Genomic DNA, 21882 nt, shown 5'->3' on the forward strand with positions numbered 1-21882 from the left:
TGCTGCAAGATCCCAGATGTTCGACCTTATACACCTTGCCAGGAAGTGGCTGCAACCAGAGGTTAACTCGGCTACCAAAATAGTGGAACTACTGGTGATGGACCGGTTTCAGCGTGGATTACCTGCTTCCCTGCGGCGGTGGGTTAATCAAGGTGATCCTCAAACAGCGGATCAGTTGATTGTATTGGTCGAAAGATTTATAGCTTCAGGAGAAGTTTTGCAACAATCTTCAATGGATCAGCCCCACAATCCCAAGTCCCAAAGCTCTACAAGAACTGGTAAGACTGTTCAGGGGATAAAGGGGATAAGAGAGCAGCAGGTGTATAGGCAAAACACCAGAGACATTTCCCCAGGAATTAAGGAAACATTTAAATATAACCAACCTGTAAGATGTTTTAAATGTAATGAGGTTGGGCATATTGCTAGAGACTGTGATAAAGATGAATTTATGGACTGTAATGTTGCACATTCACTATTGTCTAATAGCAACAGCTCTGTTAATAATGATTCCCATTGGTGTACTGTTGACGGTTAATGGTAAAGTGTCTAGGGCTTTGCTTGATTCTGGAAGTATGGTCACACTGGTGGCTAAATCTTTAGTACCAGATGCAGTATTAGATTATGGGAAAAAAATGGGAATTATCTGTGTTCATGGAGATAAACGGGAATATCCTACAGCTGAGGTGGAGATTGAGACTCAGTGTGGTAAATTAAAATATTGTGTTGGTGTAGTACCAAATTTAGCCCATGAGGTGGTGATAGGGAGAAATTTTCCAAAATTTCTGGAGTTATGGGAATCTCCAGAAATATGTCAAACTTCTGATATTTATGTATCTCCTTTCTCTGAAACTGATTTTGAAGGGGGTTCCATTGAAAAGGAGAAAAATAAGATTTATTGCCCTATGCCTGTATTAGTAGGTGATCAACCTTCTCAGGGAGGATCCAACATTGGTAGAGGCAAGAAATAATATCAGGGTTATAAATTATGTTAATTACAAAGTAAGTCAGCCAGGGAGAAGGAAACCTGAGCAAATATATCATATAAATCTGTTAAAACCTTGGAAAGATAGGGAAGTTTTAGTTACCTTAAAACCTACAGAACTCCCTGTCACTGAACCAGAGGTAAATATATCGGAGACCCTATCTGTACATCAGAAGCGAGAGGTCAAGGATTTTATTAGAATGAACAAAGAGGTATTTTCTGTGGTACCGGGAAAAACTAATGTTATTAAGCATGACATAATAACAGAACCAGGGAAGAAGGTCTGCCTTAAACCCTATAGGGTCCCTGAGGCTTGTAGAAAGGCTATTAAACTGGAGGTAGAAAAAATGTTAAAGCTTGGGGTAATTGAGGAATCACAAAGTGAGTGGAACAGTCCAATCGTGCTTGTTCCAAAGCCGGATGGTTCATTAAGGTTCTGTAATGACTTTCGTAAGCTTAATTGTGTTTCCAAATTTGACACCTACCCAATGCCTAGGGTAGATGAATTGATAGAAAGGCTAGGAAAAGCATGTTACCTCACTACAATTGATTTAGCGAAAGGGTATTGGCAGGTGCCTCTCACTAGTCAAGCAAAGTAAAAGACAGCTTTTTCAACCCCAGAGGGCTTATTTCAGTATACGGTGTTGCCATTTGGTTTACATGGGGCCCCGGCAACATTCCAGAGGATGATGGATAGAATTCTGAAACCCCATGTTCGTTATGCGGCAGCATATTTGGATGATGTTATAATTTATATTACAGATTGGGAATCCCATCTTCCAAAAGTTCAAGCAGTACTTGATGCAATACGGTCCACTGGATTAACTGCCAATCCTGCAAAATGTACTGTTGGTTTACAGGAAGCTAAGTACTTGGGTTATACTATTAGTAGAGGATTAGTTAAACCTCAGACAACAAAAGTAGAGGCCATACAGAACTGGCCACAGCCTCTAACTAAAAAACAAGTAAAAGCATTTATTGGGATGACAAGTTATTATAGAAGGTTTATCCCAAATTTCGCTACAATTGCGGCACCCTTGACAGATCTCACAAAAGCAAGGGCCCCAATTATGATAAAATGGTCCCCAGAAGCAGAACAAGCTTTTAAGCATTTGAAAGATGCCCTTTCTGCCCATCCAGTTTTGGTAACCCCCAATTTCGCTAAAGATTTTATTGTACATACAAATGCCTCTGATGTTGGTTTAGGAGCAGTTCTCTCGCAGGAGTGTCAGGGAGAAGAGCATCCTGTCCTTTTCCTAAGCAGAAAACGTATTTCACAGGAAAAGAACTATTCTATAGTGGAGAAAGAATGCCTTGCCATTAAGTGGGCTTTAGAGACCCTTAGGTACTATCTGTTGGGAAGAAAATTTAAATTAATAACAGATCATGCTCCTCTCACATGGATGAGTCAGAATAAGGAAACAAATTAAAGGGTTACTAGGTGGTTTCTTAGCTTGCAACCCTTCAATTTTACTGTTGAGCACAGGGCTGGTCTTTTGCAGGGCAATGCTGATGGTTTGTCTCGGGTACATTCATTGATGTCCATGGTCGCTCAACCCACTGGGTGTGAGCTGGGGGGTAGGATATGTGACAGAAAGCAAGGCCTGGTTATAAATGGAAGATATTTAAGACCAAGCATTGTACATGCTATTTCTCCTTTCAGTTAAAACCCCAGGGAGAAAGAGTGTGCATTTGATTATGCAGTTGATAAACTGTGTTCTGGGTCCCTGGGGTTTGGGATATTTGGAGAGAGGGTGGGCCATTATCCCAGACAGCTGTGAAGCTGTCCAGCAGCTAATCACAGGTGTGGCTAATTAGAAGTTGTGAGGGTTTAAATAGCAGCCTCACTTAGGCCTTGAGAGAGAGTTACACAGCTACAGAAGCTGGTGTGTGTGTTTGTTACACTGTGTAAAAGACTTTTGTTCCTGTGAACTGTAAAAGGACATTATTTTTACAAAGCACTTGTGGAATGCTGTGAAGTACTGGGACACATTTAAAAGTACTTAACTTTGCTGCAGAGGAAGGATTTCCCTCTTTTGAAAATGAACTGCCTGTTTGTTATTGCTATGAAAAATAAAGCCTTTTAAACTACAGTGGATTGTCCTGTGCTGCATTTGTGCCCTAGAAGACCGTGGTTAAAAGTGGTCCCTGTTACAATATATATATATATATATATATATATATATATATATATATATATATATATATATATATATGTGTGTGTGTGTATATAAATATATAAATATATATTCAGAATATTTTTATTGGAGAAAAATATTATAACATAGCAGAGCTATATGAGATTACTATGTATAAAGTAGGGGAAAACAGCACTCAAAAAAGATTCCTAGTTTATCTAATATGTAGATAAAAGGCTGAAGCTTTGTTTCCAAAATGAGAGACATCTCACACAAACCGGTAATCTTGAAAATACCACGATTTTATTTCTACAAAAACAAGCAGGCATAAGGGAAGTGTGCTATTATAATGCCGAAAATACCACTGCAGTTGGTTTGTCTGTTGAGTGAATCAAACACAAAAGTTCTGTGTTTGTTATAACCACAAAACAAGCAAAATATATCTATGCTTCATAAGTATCTTATATAAACTTAGTATCAACAGTGAAATATCATAGTAACAAAATATACATGCGAACAGGGATATAAGGATTATTAAACCAAAATCCTTAAAGAGACATTGTTGTGATTCAAGTTGGTAACATTTTATCTCAAAGTCACTGCTGGAAAGTGATATTCATGAAACACATGTAGCTGACAGGGCCGAGGTAAAAGCGTCCTCAAACTGTCAGTAAGTAAGATATTTCAGTTCTAAGATGTTTAGAAGCTTATATTTCCAAATGTGGCAGTTCAATAGAGGCAAAAGCATACAACCTTATACACATAGGCAGCATCATCCGGTTTCACAAGGCTGTTACAGAAGGCATTCAGGTAAGTGGACAGGGACTCCTCCTCTGCCGTCCTTTAAAACCCAGGTTGTTTCGTCTATTTCTTCGTTCAAGAGAACGCAAAAAGGAATTGAAACTCCATACTCGGGTATATGCAAAACGAATTGCCTCCACCTTGCACTTTCCGGACCTTTCTGTGTACACCTTTCAAACTTCCAGGTGCTCCGTGTTTGCTGCCTTTGCCAGCAATGATTCAGTCGACGCGCGTTTCGCCCCACAATGCTGTGCGGTCTGGGCCTCGTCAGGACTGTCAATCAAGGAATACCACTTGTTTCATTTATTTGTTATTCACCTTGAGGGAGTGGTGAGGTGTGTCTGCGTTACCCAATCACATGCCAGAAATTGGTTCTGCATCTCTCTTTACAGCGTACTACATGAGATCTAACTAATCAATTGTTAAAGAAACTAGGAGTATGAAATATTTTCAAAAACAACTTCAGCATTTAGTTGTGAGCAGAAACACAAATAAAACAAAATACAAGTGTTGTTTGTAGAAATACAAATTGCGGCAGAGTCAAGCGACCGGTACTGTGCAGAGCCTCTACATCTATAAACAGACAAAAGCACAAAAAAGAACCTACTTTAAATTTATGTCCTATGTACCATTTGTAAGGTAAAAACTGAAGTGTAATTTATGTTGGCAGCGGTGCTATACTTATTATGGTTTTATAACACAATTATGCCTAAACTATTTTATAGGTTGTGTTAGCTTTTGGGCGATTGAGAGCTATTCAGTAGATTAAACTATACTTTTATTAATCTATAAAATGTGAGAAGACCTTTAAGTTACATAGAATTGGAAGACTTTCACATTTTGTAAGGAAGGTATTAATAGATGTATTACCCTAGAAAGGACCCATACTCTATTCTTTCATTTAGGCCAAATGGGGACACTGTTTTTAACACATATGTCCATCTTGCTTCTTTCTTAAGGAGACAAGCATTATTGTCTCCTCCCCTGCCATTTATTATCCCGTGATCAATTGCTACAAATTTTAAGGATGAAGTGTTACTATTGTGAAAATCCCTAAAATGACGTGCAACACTTGTATCTCTCTCATAGAGGATGTCATCTCGGTGCTCCTGAATCCTGTCCTTGAGCATTCGCTTAGTTTTCCCTACATAGAACAGGGGACACGAGCACCGCAGGAGATATACTACACCAATAGTGTTGAAATTTGAAAAACATCTAATGTCAAAAAAAATTTCAGTGTTTGCTAAAAACGTTTTGCTTATGTAGGGACAATAGACACAACGTCCACAAGGAAAGTTACCCTTAACTTGTTGTCTGTTTAGCCAACATTTTTCTGAATCAGACCTCACAAATCTACTTTTGACTAACTTATCCTTTAAGTTAGGAGACTTTTTTGCAGTTAACAAGGGATAGTTTCCTACTTTTTCAACAATTTTTTCGTCACTAGATAGAAAATGCCAGTTATGTGATAGAATGTTTCTTATATTTTGCCATTGGCAATTATAAGTCGTTATGAATCTTATGAAATTTTCAGGGTTGGTATTTTTCTTTGAGTATAGTAAATCATTTCTATTTAATTTCCTTACCTTATTCAGGGCAGATTTTAATAAATTATGTGAACAGCCCCTTTCTAGGAAATTTTTACACATTTTTTCTGCATGGTGTTCAAATTTAATATTAGAAGAACAGTTCCTCTTTAATCTTAAAAGTTGGCCATAGGGGATTCCTTTTTTTAGGGGCTCTGGGTGACCACTTGAGGCCTCTAATAGACTGTTAGTCGCTGTATCTTTACGATGGTTTTCTGTAGAGATACGGTTTCCGTCTTTATTAATGCAAATATCGAGAAAAGGGAGCTTTTTATCGCTATATGCATAGGTAAGCAGAATATTGCGACTGTTCATATTTAATACTTTGACAAATTTGTGTAGGCAGGCCAGGGGGCCATCCCAGAACATAAGGATATCATCTACATATCTAATCCAGAGGGAAACATGGGAGCTGAACACCTCCCCATACTGTTCGAAGATGTCCAACTCCCATGCTCCCAAATGGAGACATGCATATGTGGGTGCACATACCGCTCCCATTGCTGTCCCCCTGACCTGCCTATAAATTGAACCGTCAAACTCAAATATTTTATTTTCAAGAATAAACCTTAATAGGTTTATTACAAGGCTAGTATGTTTTTTACTACCAGCGCCTCTGGATTTAAAAAAATGTTCGCAGGCTTTTATTCCTGCCTCATGTGGTATTGATGAGTATAGACTCTCAACATCAAGAGAAACAAGGATTGTTTCGGAGGAGACTGTTACATCATCTAATTTACGTAAAAGATCTGGAGTGTCCGTTACGTAAGATGGGAGTGAGAGAAGTAATGGTCTTAGGAAAGAGTCAACATATTGTCCAATATGTTCACTGATGCCCCCTATACCCGAAACGATTGGTCTCCCTGGTGGATGGGATTTATTTTTATGAATTTTCGGGATGATGTAGAAGGTGGGCATCACTGGACTTCATTCATAAACTTAAATTCATCCAAAGAAATTAACCCTTCCATTTTTGCTTCATGCAATATATGGTAGAGATTCGACTTCATAAGTGTCAAAGGATTTCTTTTAAGCCTCTCATATTGGGACTTATCCAAAAGTTGCCTTTTTGCCTCATTGAGATAGAAAGTTTCATCTAAAAGAACTAAATTGCCTCCCTTGTCTGCCGGCTTGTAAATTACTCCTTTTGCTGACATAAGTTCTTTAAGGGCTTTTCTTTCTTTAGATGTTAAGTTATCAAGCCAAATCCAATCATCTGGTAACAACTCTATTTCCTTTTCAACTGATTTCACAAATAAAGAAATAGCAGGAACTTGTGCTATAGATGGCATATATGTGGATTTGCATTTTAAATTTGTTCTAAAGATTTTTTTCATTTGCAACAAAAGTTGTATGTCCCTCACTATCAAACAAAAGGGATGATAATGCTTTTTGTGCTTCATCACCTCTTTTATTTTCATAAGACTGGTGTAAGGTATGATGTAATACAAGCTTCCTCGCAAACATATGCAGATCTTTAATAAGATCAAACTTATTTAGTTTGTTAGTGGGGCAAAAGGAAAGACCTTTTCTCAAAACTTCAATATGAGTTAAGTTTAACTTAATGGTAGAGAGGTTAATGACTTGTAATTCATCATTAGTTGGAACAGGGTTTAATAGCCCTGATAGGGTCGTCTCCGTGGCCTCCCCCTGTTTCTTGACCTTTGTCTCATATTGTCCCCTCTCCCTCTCTGTTCCCGTTGAGGATACCTCCTCCCCAATTGGGCTAGATCTTTCTGCTCTCCTCCTCTTCCTCCCCCCTCGTCTCCTCCTATATTGCCTTGTCCAATATTGTGAGAGCCTAGGGTTCCATCGTTTTTTGAAATCCTGTCCTCTGTGTCCATGTCTGACAAATCTGTTCCTGAATTATAGGAGCCCTTGTCAAACTTGTACACATAGACCTTTTTATTTTGGTAATCCTCTTGGTCCCGATGTAGTTTTCTACATTTTCTTATTTTAATTTCTGCTTGCAGTCTTGATATGTGTGTTTTGGTTTCCTCATTTAATTTATTAAAATTGGGATCATGATCAAATTTATTAACTACCTGTAATGCCAACTCAACTTCATCTTTGATTTTCATTAATCTTTTGTCATTTCTCTTAATTAGCATCTCAATCATTCCAAGAGCACACACTGATAGCTTATCATTCCATTCTTCAATAAATTCCAAACCCCCTTCTTCCTCCCTGGCATTAAAACCTGGGTCTAGAAATAACCTTAGCCCCCTTGGGACAATTTTTTTCTCCACATAATTAGCCAAACTGGATTTCTCAGCTCTAACTTTAACCTGTTTGACAATGCAGTTTTTGTATTTTTTGAAAGCATTAAAAACATTAGTTTCTAAATCACCGCTTTCTAAATTAGTATTAGTTAAGGATTCTTTAAGCTCAGCTTCCCAGACTTCGTCAGAGAGAGTAAAGGCCATGTTATACAAAATTGGAGACAAAGTTTCAGCCTAATCAAAAAGGAGCAATATATATTTAAATATATGCAAGTAAGATTTCTCTATCCCTAAGAACGGAATTTCTTGAGAATGCTCTCTTATATTCCTAATGATAAATTATATTAGTTAAGGGTAAGGGAGAGAAACCAATTATTTTCTAAAACACCTCTACCGGTATTTATTGTGTTGAAAATATTATGCTAATATGACCTAGACCAGTGGTTCTCAACCAAAGTGACCTCAAAGCCCGGTAAATTTTAGCTAGACATGTCCATGGCCCGGTAGAGATATATATATATATATATATATATATATATATATATATATATATAGTGTGCAGCAGGTGAGGACTGATCAGCCAGGCAAATAGGACCTGGGCCGAGGGACCAGCAAGAAGTAGGGGGCCCACAAATGGCATCTCCACAGATCCTGGTGCATTCCTTAAGCTGGAGTTTTCAGTTGCCCTATCAGTAACTAAGCAAAAAAAGTGTGGGTTTAGAGGGGCCCTGGCAGGGGTCTGTCGCTGTGAGGGCCATGGAGTGTAGGGTCTGGCCCTGGAGGTTGGGTACCCTTTCTCTGGACCTTAATGCTGGGGGTCCTGGCTCTGGAGGTTGAGGGGCCTGTTGGGGGCAGGGCAGGGAGGCTACCATGTTCATTTACATAAAATGTAATACATTTTGGTCAGTGTGAGTCAGTGTTCCTGGGACCTTGATTGGTATCAGTCTGCCCTTGGTGTGCAGTGGGGTAAGAGTGTGCAGTCGGGGCATGACAGGCTGGGGCCCACCAGCAGGGCTATCACGGCCCGGTACTGGGCCACGGCCCGGCTGTTGAGAAACCAGGACCTAGACTGCAATTAGCAAAACTTAGGTCCGGTGCAGACCCCTAAGCTAAATATATATTCAGAATAAAGAGACATGCAGAACCAATTTCTGGCATGTGATTGGGTAATGCAGACACACCTCACCACTCCCTCAAGGTGAATAACAAATAAATGAAACAAGTGGTATTCCTTGATTGACAGTCCTGACGAGGCCCAGACCGCACAGCATTGTGGGGCGAAATGCACGTCGACTGAATCATTGCTGGCAAAGGCAGAAAACACGGAGCACCTGGAAGTTTGAAAGGTGTACACAGAAAGGTCTGGAAAGTGCAAGGTGGAGGCAATTCATTTTGCATATACCCGAGTATGGAGTTTCAATTCCTTTTCGTGTTATCTTGAACGAAGAAATAGACGAAACAACCTGGGTTTTAAAGGACGGCAGAGGAGGAGTCCTTGTCCACTTACCTGAATGCCTTCTGTAACAGCCTCGTGAAACCGGATGATGCTGCCTATGTGTATAAGGTCGTATGCTTTTGCCTCTATTGAACTGCCACATTTGGAAATATAAGCTTCTAAACATCTTAGAACTGAAATTTCTTACTTACTGACAGTTTGAGGACGCTTTTACCTCGGCCCTGTCAGCTACATGTGTTTCATGAATATCACTTTCCAGCAGTGACTTTGAGATAAAATGTTACCAACTTGAATCACAACAATGTCTCTTTAAGGATTTTGGTTTAATAATCCTTATATCCCTGTTCGCATGTATATTTTGTTACTATGATATTTCACTGTTGATACTAAGTTTATATAAGATACTTATGAAGCATAGATATATTTTGCTTGTTTTGTGGTTATAACAAACACAGAACTTTTGTGTTTGATTCACTCAACAGACAAACCCACTGCAGTGGTATTTTCGGCATTATAATAGCACACTTCCCTTATGCCTGCTTGTTTTTGTAGAAATAAAATCGTGGTATTTTCAAGATTACCGGTTTGTGTGAGATGTCTCTCATTTTGGAAACAAAGCTTCAGCCTTTTATCTACATATTAGATCAACTAGGAATCTTTTTTGAGTGCTGTTTCCCCCTACTTTATACATAGTAATCTCATATAGCTCTGCTATGTTATAATATTTTTCTCCAATAAAAATATTCTGAATACATATTTAGCTAAGGGGTCTGCACCAGACCTAAGTTTTGCTAATTGCAGTCTAGGTCATATTAGCATAATATTTTCAACACAATAAATACCGGTAGAGGTGTTTTAGAAAATAATTGGTTTCTCTCCCTTACCCTTAACTAATATAAATATAAATATATATATATATATATATATATATATGTGTGTGTATATATAAATATATGAAGTAGCGATCTATGTTTATCTATGTTTATATATACACATACATACAGGGCTAATTACACTGATTCTGAGCGCAACACCTTTTATTATTTTTTTTTTTTTTTGTAATAGGGCCCAATCAGCGGTGGAACTACCATTGGTGCAGCTGGTGAAATGGCACCAGGGCCCAAGTCCTTAGGGGGGCCCATAGCAGCCAGTCTATACATACTCATGTGCCTATGAGGTCATTAAATCCTCATCATCATTATACTGTACAGCATACCCATCAGTGTATAGCTACTCACATTATTTAATATAGTGCAGCATGATCACTGTTAGTGTATAGATATTCTGTCATTATACAGAACAGCATAATCATCCTATTTATTCAGAGTAGAAAACTCGTCAGGGTATATTGTACAGAAACTAACATCATTATACAGCACAGTGTTCACCACCAGTGTATAAATACTCAGTATCATTATAAAGTGTAGGATACTCATTATCAGTGTGTGTATGGGGGGCGGAATGCTTGCACCAGGGCCCTCTGTTGAGTAGGTCAAGAACTGGGCCCAATAATCACCACATTTACATTGATTGTATAACACCAAAAAGGGTATTTGTCTCACTGTTTACAAAATAAGGGGCTCTGCTATTCATTAAAGGGATAGAATGGTAACAAATAACGTGCGTAACTGCACTTAGATTTGAGATAGAAGCATTTTTTCTGTACAGTTCTATTAGATAAAAATGCTTCTAGTAAAAGTTATCACTGTTATTCAGATGCATAAGCACATATCCTTTGAGGGCTGGTGCATCAGTATTTAAATACTACACCTTCTCAGAGAGTCAGCAGTGGTGTTTATTGCTTCTGAAGACTTATTTTGTGTCATACAAGTTACTGCTGACTCTCTTTTCTATCCCTTTAAGTAGTTTCATATCTTTATTTATTTTTTACCAACAATAGGGGCACACCTATGTGTATTCTTCCAATATTCCAATGAAACGTATGATGCTCCTATAAAATGGGCATTAATTATATCATTTTTAGCCTGTAGCCTAAACTACACTCCAAGGGGCCGATTTATCAAAGATTCAACTGATAATACGCTAGAATCTTGCGTCAAATTAGACGCAAAGTTGATCCACTATAATTAACAAAGCGTTAAGATTTTCAAATGTTGAAATGTGTGACGTAATATACGCTCCCTTGATATTAATCCAACGCAGATCGATGCTTGCATCATTCCAGATGTTTTGAATTCACATTCGACTCTATTTGACCCACTTCCCAATTTATCAAACATTCAACTGGTACGCTTGCGTCTATTCCACCGCAGAGTACCTATAGTTCAAACAGCCACCCTTGAGGCCGCGAATGCCATAGAAATCAATGGGAGTCTCAGAACACAGAAAGCTTATGTTCAATGCTGCAAGAGGATGACGCATATTACTTAATAAAAGTACTTATGGATTATGGATTATGTTACATCTTTGTCTCTCATTACAAAGCAAAGGGACAATATTATTGCTACAAATTTGGTGCACTAGTAGTAGTAGGATAAAAATGAAATAAATACTATTTGCACTATGTTTAACGCATGTAATACAAGTCCCACTTTTCACTTCTCACCAAATTTGACGCAACACTTTTGCACCAAATTTGATGAAAACTCATAAACAACCTACAAACTAGTGAAGTTTCCACCACTTTTGATTGGAATATGTATAATCACATGATTTATGACATCAGCCAATCTGATTTAAATATACAGCTTATACTTTTACTAATGAATCAAATTGCTCGATACTTGTGTCATTGATCACTCATCAGAACTTGTAAGTGCCATTTGTTACATTGTGTATTATACTTTGAAAGTATGTATATGTGAAAATTAGTATTAAAGTTAAACATTGATAATGACATTAGGGGACACAGTGTAATATTTCTGACAATGATTTTAATAATCAAATGATGTTTGATTCAATATAATCTTAAACTGATAGCTACAAGGGATAGCCCACCTAACACTAAACTGTCATGATTCAGATACAGCAGAAATTAAAATTACCTCTTTACTGTCATGCTATTTTCAGTGTTCTTCTTCCTTCTCTTGAATTTCATTTTCATTAAGGAATGTCATCTTATATGCCAGCCCATTTTATAACACCTGTGTAGGGGTGGTGTTTAAAACTAGACTGCAATCAGGAGGGGTTATGCAGGTGCAGAGAGAAAACTGGCCCAGCTCTTAAAATATTCATTGCTTGCAAATAAATACATATGATACCCTGATTATGTGTTATATTTGCAATTATTCTTGCTCAGAATAATAATACCTTTGCACTATATACATATAGTGGTATAAATTAACACAGAGATATGACAGACAACATTGTTTAAAACAAAAAAAGGAATTTAGGGACATGTAAAAATGTTTGCAAAAGATTTCAGACATAACACACACACACACAAATATATATATATCATTTTTTTTATAACAAATAAATAAAAAATATTTTGTTTGTTCAGGTATAAATGTAGCTATTTCTTGGACATTAACAGATGAAAAATAAAAGATTAGCTTTAGAGAAATGTGCTTGTTCATGGACAGTAATGAAATGGTATAACTAAAGTTGGAAAAAACAGAATATCTGCAACATCGATGACTTTTATTTATCAACAGTCCGATGTTCATCGCGCCGTTCTTGACGGTCGTATTTTTGACAAACTTAATAAATAAGGGCATTGTATGTAGATTTGCAGCAGCGATGTCTAGTGATTTCTGGCAAGCGTATTGACGCCAGCGAATGCACAGAGATTGACGCATTGATAAATCTGCCCTGAAATGTATTTCCAAGTTTAGTTTAGGGATCAGATGTATTTCATACCTCAGAATTCCAATGATTAGCCTCTTTTGAGAGGGTAAAAAACATTGTTCAACAGGGCCAGATTGGGCCGCAGGGATACCGGGAAAAATCCCAGTGTGCTGGCAGCTGCACAGGGCCGGATTGGGCCGCCACATAGACAAGATTTATGAGGCTCAAGCAACTCAACTGCAGATGCGGCCACCGCTCCACCTCCACTCCAATAGGTGCTAGGCAATGGCAATACGGCATTAGGAAAGGCAATAGTGTGAGAGTCAGGGAGCGGATAGTCAGGGTGCGGGGCGGACCACTTATCTAGTGAACATCAGTCACGTCGGCATCGGCCCTTGCAGGAGCGCAGTGGCACATCACGTGTGGATTAGCTGCTCTGCGACTCGTGGGGAGTCGGGAACCCTACAGGGCAGGCAGGGCTAACATTCAGGGCAACCAAGTTTGGAGGGGCGTGACACCACACACCATCAAGTTGCTGTTGTATAAAATATGTTTTAGTTTAGAAGTTAGTGCACTGTGTGCAGCGCAGCACCCCCCTGCCCCCCCCGCCCCAACCAATGTGCAGCTGCAGAGATTAGAACAAGAGAGGGTCCTGGAGATGTGGAGACACAGCCGGTGAACAATAAACATTACAGGTGTACAAATTACTAGAAAAGACCAACAATAATAAGGTACAATCATCAATCAAAAGTCTAAATTGCTAACACCTGTATATGAAAGACAAATGTATTCATGATTTTATTTTGGTGAATATGGCTGGGCTGGAGGGAGCATGGCAAGGGGCGTGGCTGGGCTGGAGGGGGTGTGGCTGGGCCGGTCTAAACAAATTTCCAGGGCCGGTCTGATTTCCTAGTCCGGCCCTGTTGTTCAACTTATGCCTTTAAAGGACTGCGAAAGTTACAATTAAAGTTTCATGATTCAGATAAACCAGCAATTTAAAAAAACTTTCCAATATATATGTGTACAATCATTTGTTATGAATGCTTTCTAAGGCTCCTACTGAGCATGTGTAAAACTGTATGCATGATGTGATTGGCTGATGGCTGCCACATGTAAAGGGGGAGGAACAATTTGGATTCAAAAACTATTAACTGCTCATTTTAATTTTTCTAATTACTATTGCATTGTCTTTTTATTGTGCATTTGCCACTTATTACATTTGACTTTATTATTAAAGTGCTCCTTTAAGCCCTATTTAACAGCCGATTGGTTAACAAAATATACCTGTATCCAACATGCATTATAGGGAAAAGCTTCCTTTTAATATGGAGAGAAATAGAACCCATAGATCAGCCGCTCCTTTTATACCATCAGGCAGAGACCTCCTAGGGCAGCTTTATTTGTCTGTTACTACTGAGGAAAAAGAAAATCTCATCTGTTTTACATCACTTTGTCTCCCTCTCTTCACCTAGTCAGCAAGCACAGCTCTTATCACTGATGTCACTACTGGGAAACAATGAGGTTCAAAGCATCACAGCTGACATTCTTTATCCATCCAAGGTACAGGTCTTTTGTTAGAGCTGGTTGGTCAATGGCTGACACCGGCTGTCTTATTTTGCCTTCTTGTATTTTTCCAAACCCTCAGAGGAGACTGCCAAATATCTAACACATCTTGTCTCAAGTAAAGAAGAGTAAAGAAAAAATATAATAAAAGCAATTACATAGCTGATGCAGAGTCTGGTTTTAAGCCATAAAGGGCATAAATCACCTAACATTCCTAAATTGTTTGGAATAACGTGCTTTAAAACATCAGGTATGATGTTGTATCGATCAGGTAGTGTAAGGGTTACGCCCGCTTCACAGTGACAGAGCAAACTCCAAGTGTAACGCACCGCAAACAACCGCAAACAGTCCATTTGCACAACCATGAGATAGATAGATTTGGTAGATAGATACATAGATTACATAGATCAATAGATCCAATATACATTTGATAGATACGAATTACATAGATCAAAAGATGCAATATACATTTGATAGATACGAATTACATAAGTCAATAGATGCAATATACATTTGATAGATACGAATTACATAGATCAATATATGCAATATACATTTGATAGATACGAATTACATAGATCAATAGATGCAATATACATTTGATAGATACGAATTACATAGATCAAAAGATGCAATATACATTTGATAGATACGAATTACATAGATCGATAGATGCAATATACATTTGATAGATATGAATTACATAGATCAATAGATGCAATATACATTTGATAGATACGATTTACATAGATCAATAGATGCAATATACATTTGATAGATACGAATTACATAGATCAATAGATGCAATATATATTTGATAGATACGATTTATAGTTAGATAGATTCGATAGATAAATAGATAGATTTGATAGATATATAATTTCCCTGACAGAGAATTACAATAAGACATGAGGTCTGACACCCATGGTAAGGTTCCCAGAGGCAGTTGCGCCACCAGGGGACGTGTATATGGCATGGATTTTCGGAACCGGAGATGGAAAAAGATGCTTGGTCGGTCCTCCTGCTTCAAATTTGGCCACAAAACAAGTGGCTGTCACAAAACAGTCCGGCCACGAGATAGATAGATTTGATAGAAAGATACATAGATCAATAGATGCAATATACATTGGATAGATATGAATTAAATAGATCAATAGATGCAATATACATTTGATAGATACAAATTACATAGATCGATAGATGCAATATACATTTGATAGATATGAATTACATAGATCAATAGATGCAATATACATTTGATAGATACGAATTACATAGATTAATAGATGCAATATACATTTGATAGATACGATTGATAGTTAGATAGATTTGATAGATAGATAGATTTGATAGATATATAATTTCCTAGACAGAGAATTACAAAGACGTGCGGTCTGTGACCCATGGTAAGGTTACTTCCTTTTGCACAATCGAGTACAGGTTGGGGTCCGGGATTGCCTTTTGTGCAAATAAATTGTGGCCGTGTACCTTCCACTGCGGTGTCCCCTATCAGGGGACGTGTATATGGCATGGATTTTAGGAAGCAGGAGATGGAAAAAGATGCTTGGACACCCAGTACAGGTCGTTCTCCTTCAGCCTTTTTATACGAGGGTCCCCGACCCTCAACATGCATGACAGCATGAAAGACCCCATATGCCATGACTTCCTTTTGCACAATCGAGTACAGGTATGGCATCGATTTTAGGAACCCGGAGATAATTTTTAGGAACCAGGAGATGGAAAAAGATGCTTGGACACCCAGTACAGGTCGTTCTCCTTCAGCCTTTTTATAAGAGGGTCCCCGACCCTCAACAGGCACGACAGCATGAAAGACCCCATATGCCATGACTTCCTTTTCAACAATCGAGTACAGGTATGGCATTGTTTTTAGGAACCCGTAGATAATTTTTAGGAAGCGGGAGATGGAAAAAGATGCTTGGTCGGTCCTCCTACTTCAAATTTGGGGCACTGCGTGTGCAATCTACTGTGCCACCAGATATGAGTGGTGTGTTAAATAGTACTATTCTTAGCAGTTTAATCCCTGTTATGTGCCTTTTTTTTGGTTTGGGTTTTGAAGCCACAGTGTAGCACCAGAGGCCAGAAAAATTAGGCATGTACACATGCCTGAAAAATTAGGTATTGTAGCAGCAGCCCGAAAAATTGATGTTTGTTTGACAGTTAGAAAGTGCCCTAAAACATTGCGGCTTGAACCCTAGTTGTTGGCGGATAAGTAAGTCACGCAAGTCATCCGGCATTCAAAGATAAAATACAGCAGCGTGTGTACCATTTTTAGCCCAAGGCAGCTCATCTCATCAGGCCTTTTTTACTCTAATGTATCGCCCAATGTCAGTCCCTTCGGGATCCATCCCTCATTCATTTTAATAAAAAGGTGAGATAATCAAGACTTTTTTGACCTAGGCGACTTCTCTTCTCAGTGACAATACCGCCTGCTGCACTGAAGGTCCTTTCTGACAGGACACTTGAAGCGGGGCAGGCCAGAAGTTCGATTGCAAATTGGGATAGCTCAGGCCACAGGTCAAGCCTGCACACCCAGTAGTCAAGGGGTCCATTTCTCCTCAGAGTGTTGAGATCCGCAGTTAATGCGAGGTAGTCTGCTACCTGTCGGTTGAGTTGTTCTCTGAGGCTGGATCCCGAAGGGCTGTGGCGATGCATAGGAGTTAAAAAGATCTGCATGTCCTCCATCAACAACATGTTTGGAAAGCATCCTGTCCTTGCCGCTGTGGTCGTGGGAGGAGTATTACTTTCATCTCTTCCCCTGTTAGATTCCCGTTGTGCTGTGACATCACCCTTATACGCTGTGTAAAGCATACTTTTTAATTTATCTTTGAACTGCTCCATCCTTTCCGACTTGCGGGAATTCGGTAACATTTCAGTCACTTTATGCTTATACTGGGGGTCTAGTAGTGTGGACACCCAGTACAGTTCGTTCTCTTTCAGCTTTTTTATACGAGTGTCCCTCAACAGGCACGACAGCATGAAAGACCCCATTTGCACAAGGTTGGATGCCGAGCTACTCATGTCCCGTTCTTTGTCCTCACTGATCTCACTGAAGGTATCTTCTTCCCCCCAGCCACGTACAACACCACGGGTACCAGATAGGTGACAACAACGAGCACCCTGGAATGACTGTTGTGCTTGGTCTTCCTTCTCCTCCTCAAAGCCACATTCCTCCTCTGACTCCTCTTCCTCACAATCCTCTTCTTGCGTTGCCGCTGGTCAAGCAAGCGATGCTGATAAGGCTGTTTCTAGTGGTGGTGGAGACCACAACTCTTCCTCTTCACTCTCATCTACGGCCTGATCCAGCACCCTTCACAGGGCACGCTCCAGGAAGAAAACAAATGGTATGATGTCGCTGATGGTGCCTTCGGTGTGACTGACTAGGTTTGTCACCTCCTCAAAAGGACGCATGAGCCTACAGGCATTGCGCATGAGCTTCCAGTAACGTGGCAAAAAAATCCCCAGCTCTCCAGAGGCTATCCTAGCACCCCGGTCATACAAATACTCGTTAACAGCTTTTTCTTGTTGGAACAGGCGGTCAGACATTAGAAGTGTTGAATTTCAACGTGTCGGGCTGACGCAAATCAAGCGCTTCACTGGCAGGTTGTTTCGCCGCTGGATATCTGACAAGTGCGCCATGGCTGTGTAGGAACGCCTGAAATGGCCACACACCTTCCTGGCCTGCTTCAGGACGTCTTGTAAGCCTGGGTACTTATGCACAAAGCGTTGTACAATCAGATTACAAACATGTGCCATGCACGGCACATGTGTCAACTTGCCCAATTTCAATGCCGCCACCAAATTACTTCCATTGTCAGAAACAACTTTGCTAATCTCCAGTTGGTGCGGAGTCAACCACTGATCCACCTGTGTGTTCAAGGCGGACAGGAGTGCTGGTGCGGTGTGACTCTCTGCTTTCAGGCAAGTCAACCCCAAGACGGCGTGACACTGCCGTATCCGGGATGTTGAATAGTACCTGGGGAGCTGGGGGGGTGCCGTTGATGTGGAGCAAGATGCCGCAGCAGAAGAGGACTCAGCCGAGGAAGAGGTTATGGAAGAGGATGGAGTAGGATGAGTAGAGGAGGTAGCAGCATGCCTGCCTGCAAGTCGTGGCGGTGTCACCAACTCCTCTGCAGAGGCACGCATTCCATGCTTGTCAGCCATCAGCAGGTTTACCTAATGCACAGTGTAGATGATATACCTGCCCTGACCATGCTTTGCAGATCAGCTATCAGTGGTCAGATGGACCCTTGCCCCAACGCTGTGTGCCAGACATGCCATTACTTCCTTTCACACAATTGAGTACAGGTTGGGGATTGACTTTTGTGAAAATAAATTTCAGCCGGGTACCTTCCACTGCGGTGTCCCAATAGATACAAATTTTTTGAATGCCTCAGACTCCACCAGCTTTTATGGTAAAAGCTGGCGGGCTAAGAGTTCAGACAAGCCAGCTGTCAGACGCCAGGCAAGGGGGTGACTTTGGGAAATTGGCTTCTTACACTCAAACATGTCCTTGACAGACACCTAACTGTGGGCAGATGAGCAGGAACTGCTACGTAAGAGAGACTGAGTGGCGGATGGTTGAGATGGGGCAAGGAGTACAGCAGTGGTTGACGTGGTTGAAGATGCTGGACCAGGAGGAGGATGGCGGCTTTGAGTTTGTGTGCTGCTTCTACTCATGTGTTCATCCCATCGGCGTTTGTGATGTGAGACCATGTGCCTTCGCAAAGCAGTTGTACCTAGGTGGGTGTTGGATTTCCCATGACTCAGTTTATTTTGGCACAGGTTGCAAATGGCATCTCTGTTGTCAGAGGCAGACACACAAAAAAATGCCACACTGCTGAGCTCTGCGATGACGGCATTCTGGTGGTGGCAACAGCATGGGTTGATTGGCGTGCTGTCTGGCTGACCCCGGGTGCCGATGCATGCTGTCTGACTGTGCCACTAGCTCCTTATGACGACCTCCCCCTGCTTCGAACTCGTCTCCTCCTCCTCCTCTCTGTCTCCCCATCTGAATTTTCCCCCTCTTCTTCTTCTCTTCTAGCGGGCACCCACGTGACATCCACGGATGCATCATCATCAACCACTTCACGTGTATCCGACAAATCAACAAAGGAAGCAGCAGAGGGTACAACATCACCATCATCATCACACTGCACATCCATGTCTGTAATGCTGCCTGACTGAGACATATCACTGTTATCTACATCCTCTGTCAATGATGGTTGCGCATCACTCATTTCTTCCAACTGATGTGTCAATAACTCCTCTGACAGATCAAGTGAAGCGGCAGTGGTGCTAGTGTTGGCGGCTGGTGGGCGAGTGGCACTGGTCACTTCAGAGGTGCCCGAAGCTAAGCTGGAGGTGGATGGTGCATCAAGGTTACGAGCGGAAGCTGTAGAAGATTTGTGTCCTGTGTTAGCCAGTCAACTAGGTCCTCCTCAGAACTTTTCGTGTTCATGGCACGTGGCCTCTGAACACTGTGCATTATTGTAGGGTCAAAGGGAATCACAGCACCATGACCACAACGGCACCTGCAGGGTGTCCTGCCTCTGCCTGTCATTTTTTTTTTAAAATGTAGACTTACACTACTATTAAACAAAATATATTACTGAAACAGTTCAATGTGGAACAGCACTAGAGGACAGGAGTGCTCGTGAAGACAGGTGAACTGCCACTTCACCAAAATGTGTATAGCAGAATGAAAATGTCCACAGCTCTCCAATGCTAGAAAATTTCTTTATTAGGACAAAATAGCGACGTTTCGAGGCTAATGCCTCTTAATCATGCATAGGCTATTACAAACTTATCACACCTTATATACCTGTTGGTTTGGCGCCACAGGGCCCACACCTGTTAAAAATAGTGACACCTGCTGGTGTTCTTATGTATTACATTAAAAAAGCATTTATACACAATTATATACACATGCTTATAGAAATCAAATGATTTACTGATGTAACAAGGCAAAGTTGTATCTTTTAAAGAAAATCACATGGTTAATGTTGAACCATTTGGATAGTACCCTTATCCTAATGAAAAAGATTAATTCATGAGATGTAAGCGAGCAGGTTTATAGCAATAATGGATTTCTATTATGTACTGATCCAATATAGACTAAGATAAAAGTTTAATTCTTAATTTGGACAACGGGAACCTGTGGATGACAGATGGAAGAGGCGCCTCATGGGACAAGTATCGTTTAAGGCAGCAAAGGGACACACATAAGCAGCGGACCCCCCACACAGAGTGTTACTCACAAGAGCGGCGGTACAAACGTGTACCCAGACAGGCAGGACGGAACCAAAAGTTGCCCGTCAGACAGGCGTAAGCTCGGTACGCTAGGCAGAACGTCACTCAGCAAGCAGCGTCAGAGTAAACCCAGCAGGGGAACCAATAGAGTCGAAGGGAACTCGACACAGCGAACCTCCAAAGGGGATCAGGAACGTACCAAATTGCTCCAGCGGCAATAGTAATAGAGAACAGGCAGGTGTGATGTACTCAAGGATACATTTATTGAGTACAAACAGATAAAAACAAGCGTACAGCAACGCGTTTCTCAACAAATAGTCGTTTCATCAGGCTGATACTAATACATGGAAATACCTGCTCTATTTATGACACACCTGTGTCAATCACAGAGCTCCTACTACCGACACACCTCCAGGTGGGAATGACTGATGATAGGATGTGAATCGAGTGGGAGGTGTCTCAGGAGCCGGAGCTAAGGATGGACTACCAACAACAAATAACATACACAAATATTTCATACATTCTGAATTATATGTTCGTAATTGATCTGTCCTTACAGAGAGTATACACATTCAAATCATACATATAATAAATATTACTGTAACAATATACAACATGTGGAGAATTAAAACGCTCAAAAATTAAGATCATAGTTTAATAAAATATAATAATGTATCATGAAAACCCAGTATCATTAAAAATTCAGACCAGAAAAAAATAATGGTCCAGTTTAACAAAAAAGGGGCTGAGTAATGATTTAAAAAATATTAAATAAAGAATAAGAGAAGTGTTTATGAAGAGGGGGGGGGGGGTGGGGGGGGGGGGGGGAAGGGCAATCCTTGGATAATAAGAGGGTAAGACTAAGAGGACCAGCGAAAAAGACCATGTCAAAGTCCTAAATATGGATATCGGGGGGTCCTATAAAATCCTACTACTAATTACTAAAAGCTCCAAATAAAATAATAAATTACAATATTAATCTTAGTCGCTGACTATACAAGGTGCTCGAATGTAATTGTAAAATTAGAAAGTAAAGGATATGGGTTGAGTGACTGGAAACAACTCTAACGGATGGCCCTAATTGATGGATGTTGTGCTAATAAGGATATGGGTA

This window comes from Bombina bombina, chromosome 8 (genome assembly GCF_027579735.1).
Source record: "Bombina bombina isolate aBomBom1 chromosome 8, aBomBom1.pri, whole genome shotgun sequence".
Lineage (NCBI taxonomy): Eukaryota > Metazoa > Chordata > Amphibia > Anura > Bombinatoridae > Bombina > Bombina bombina.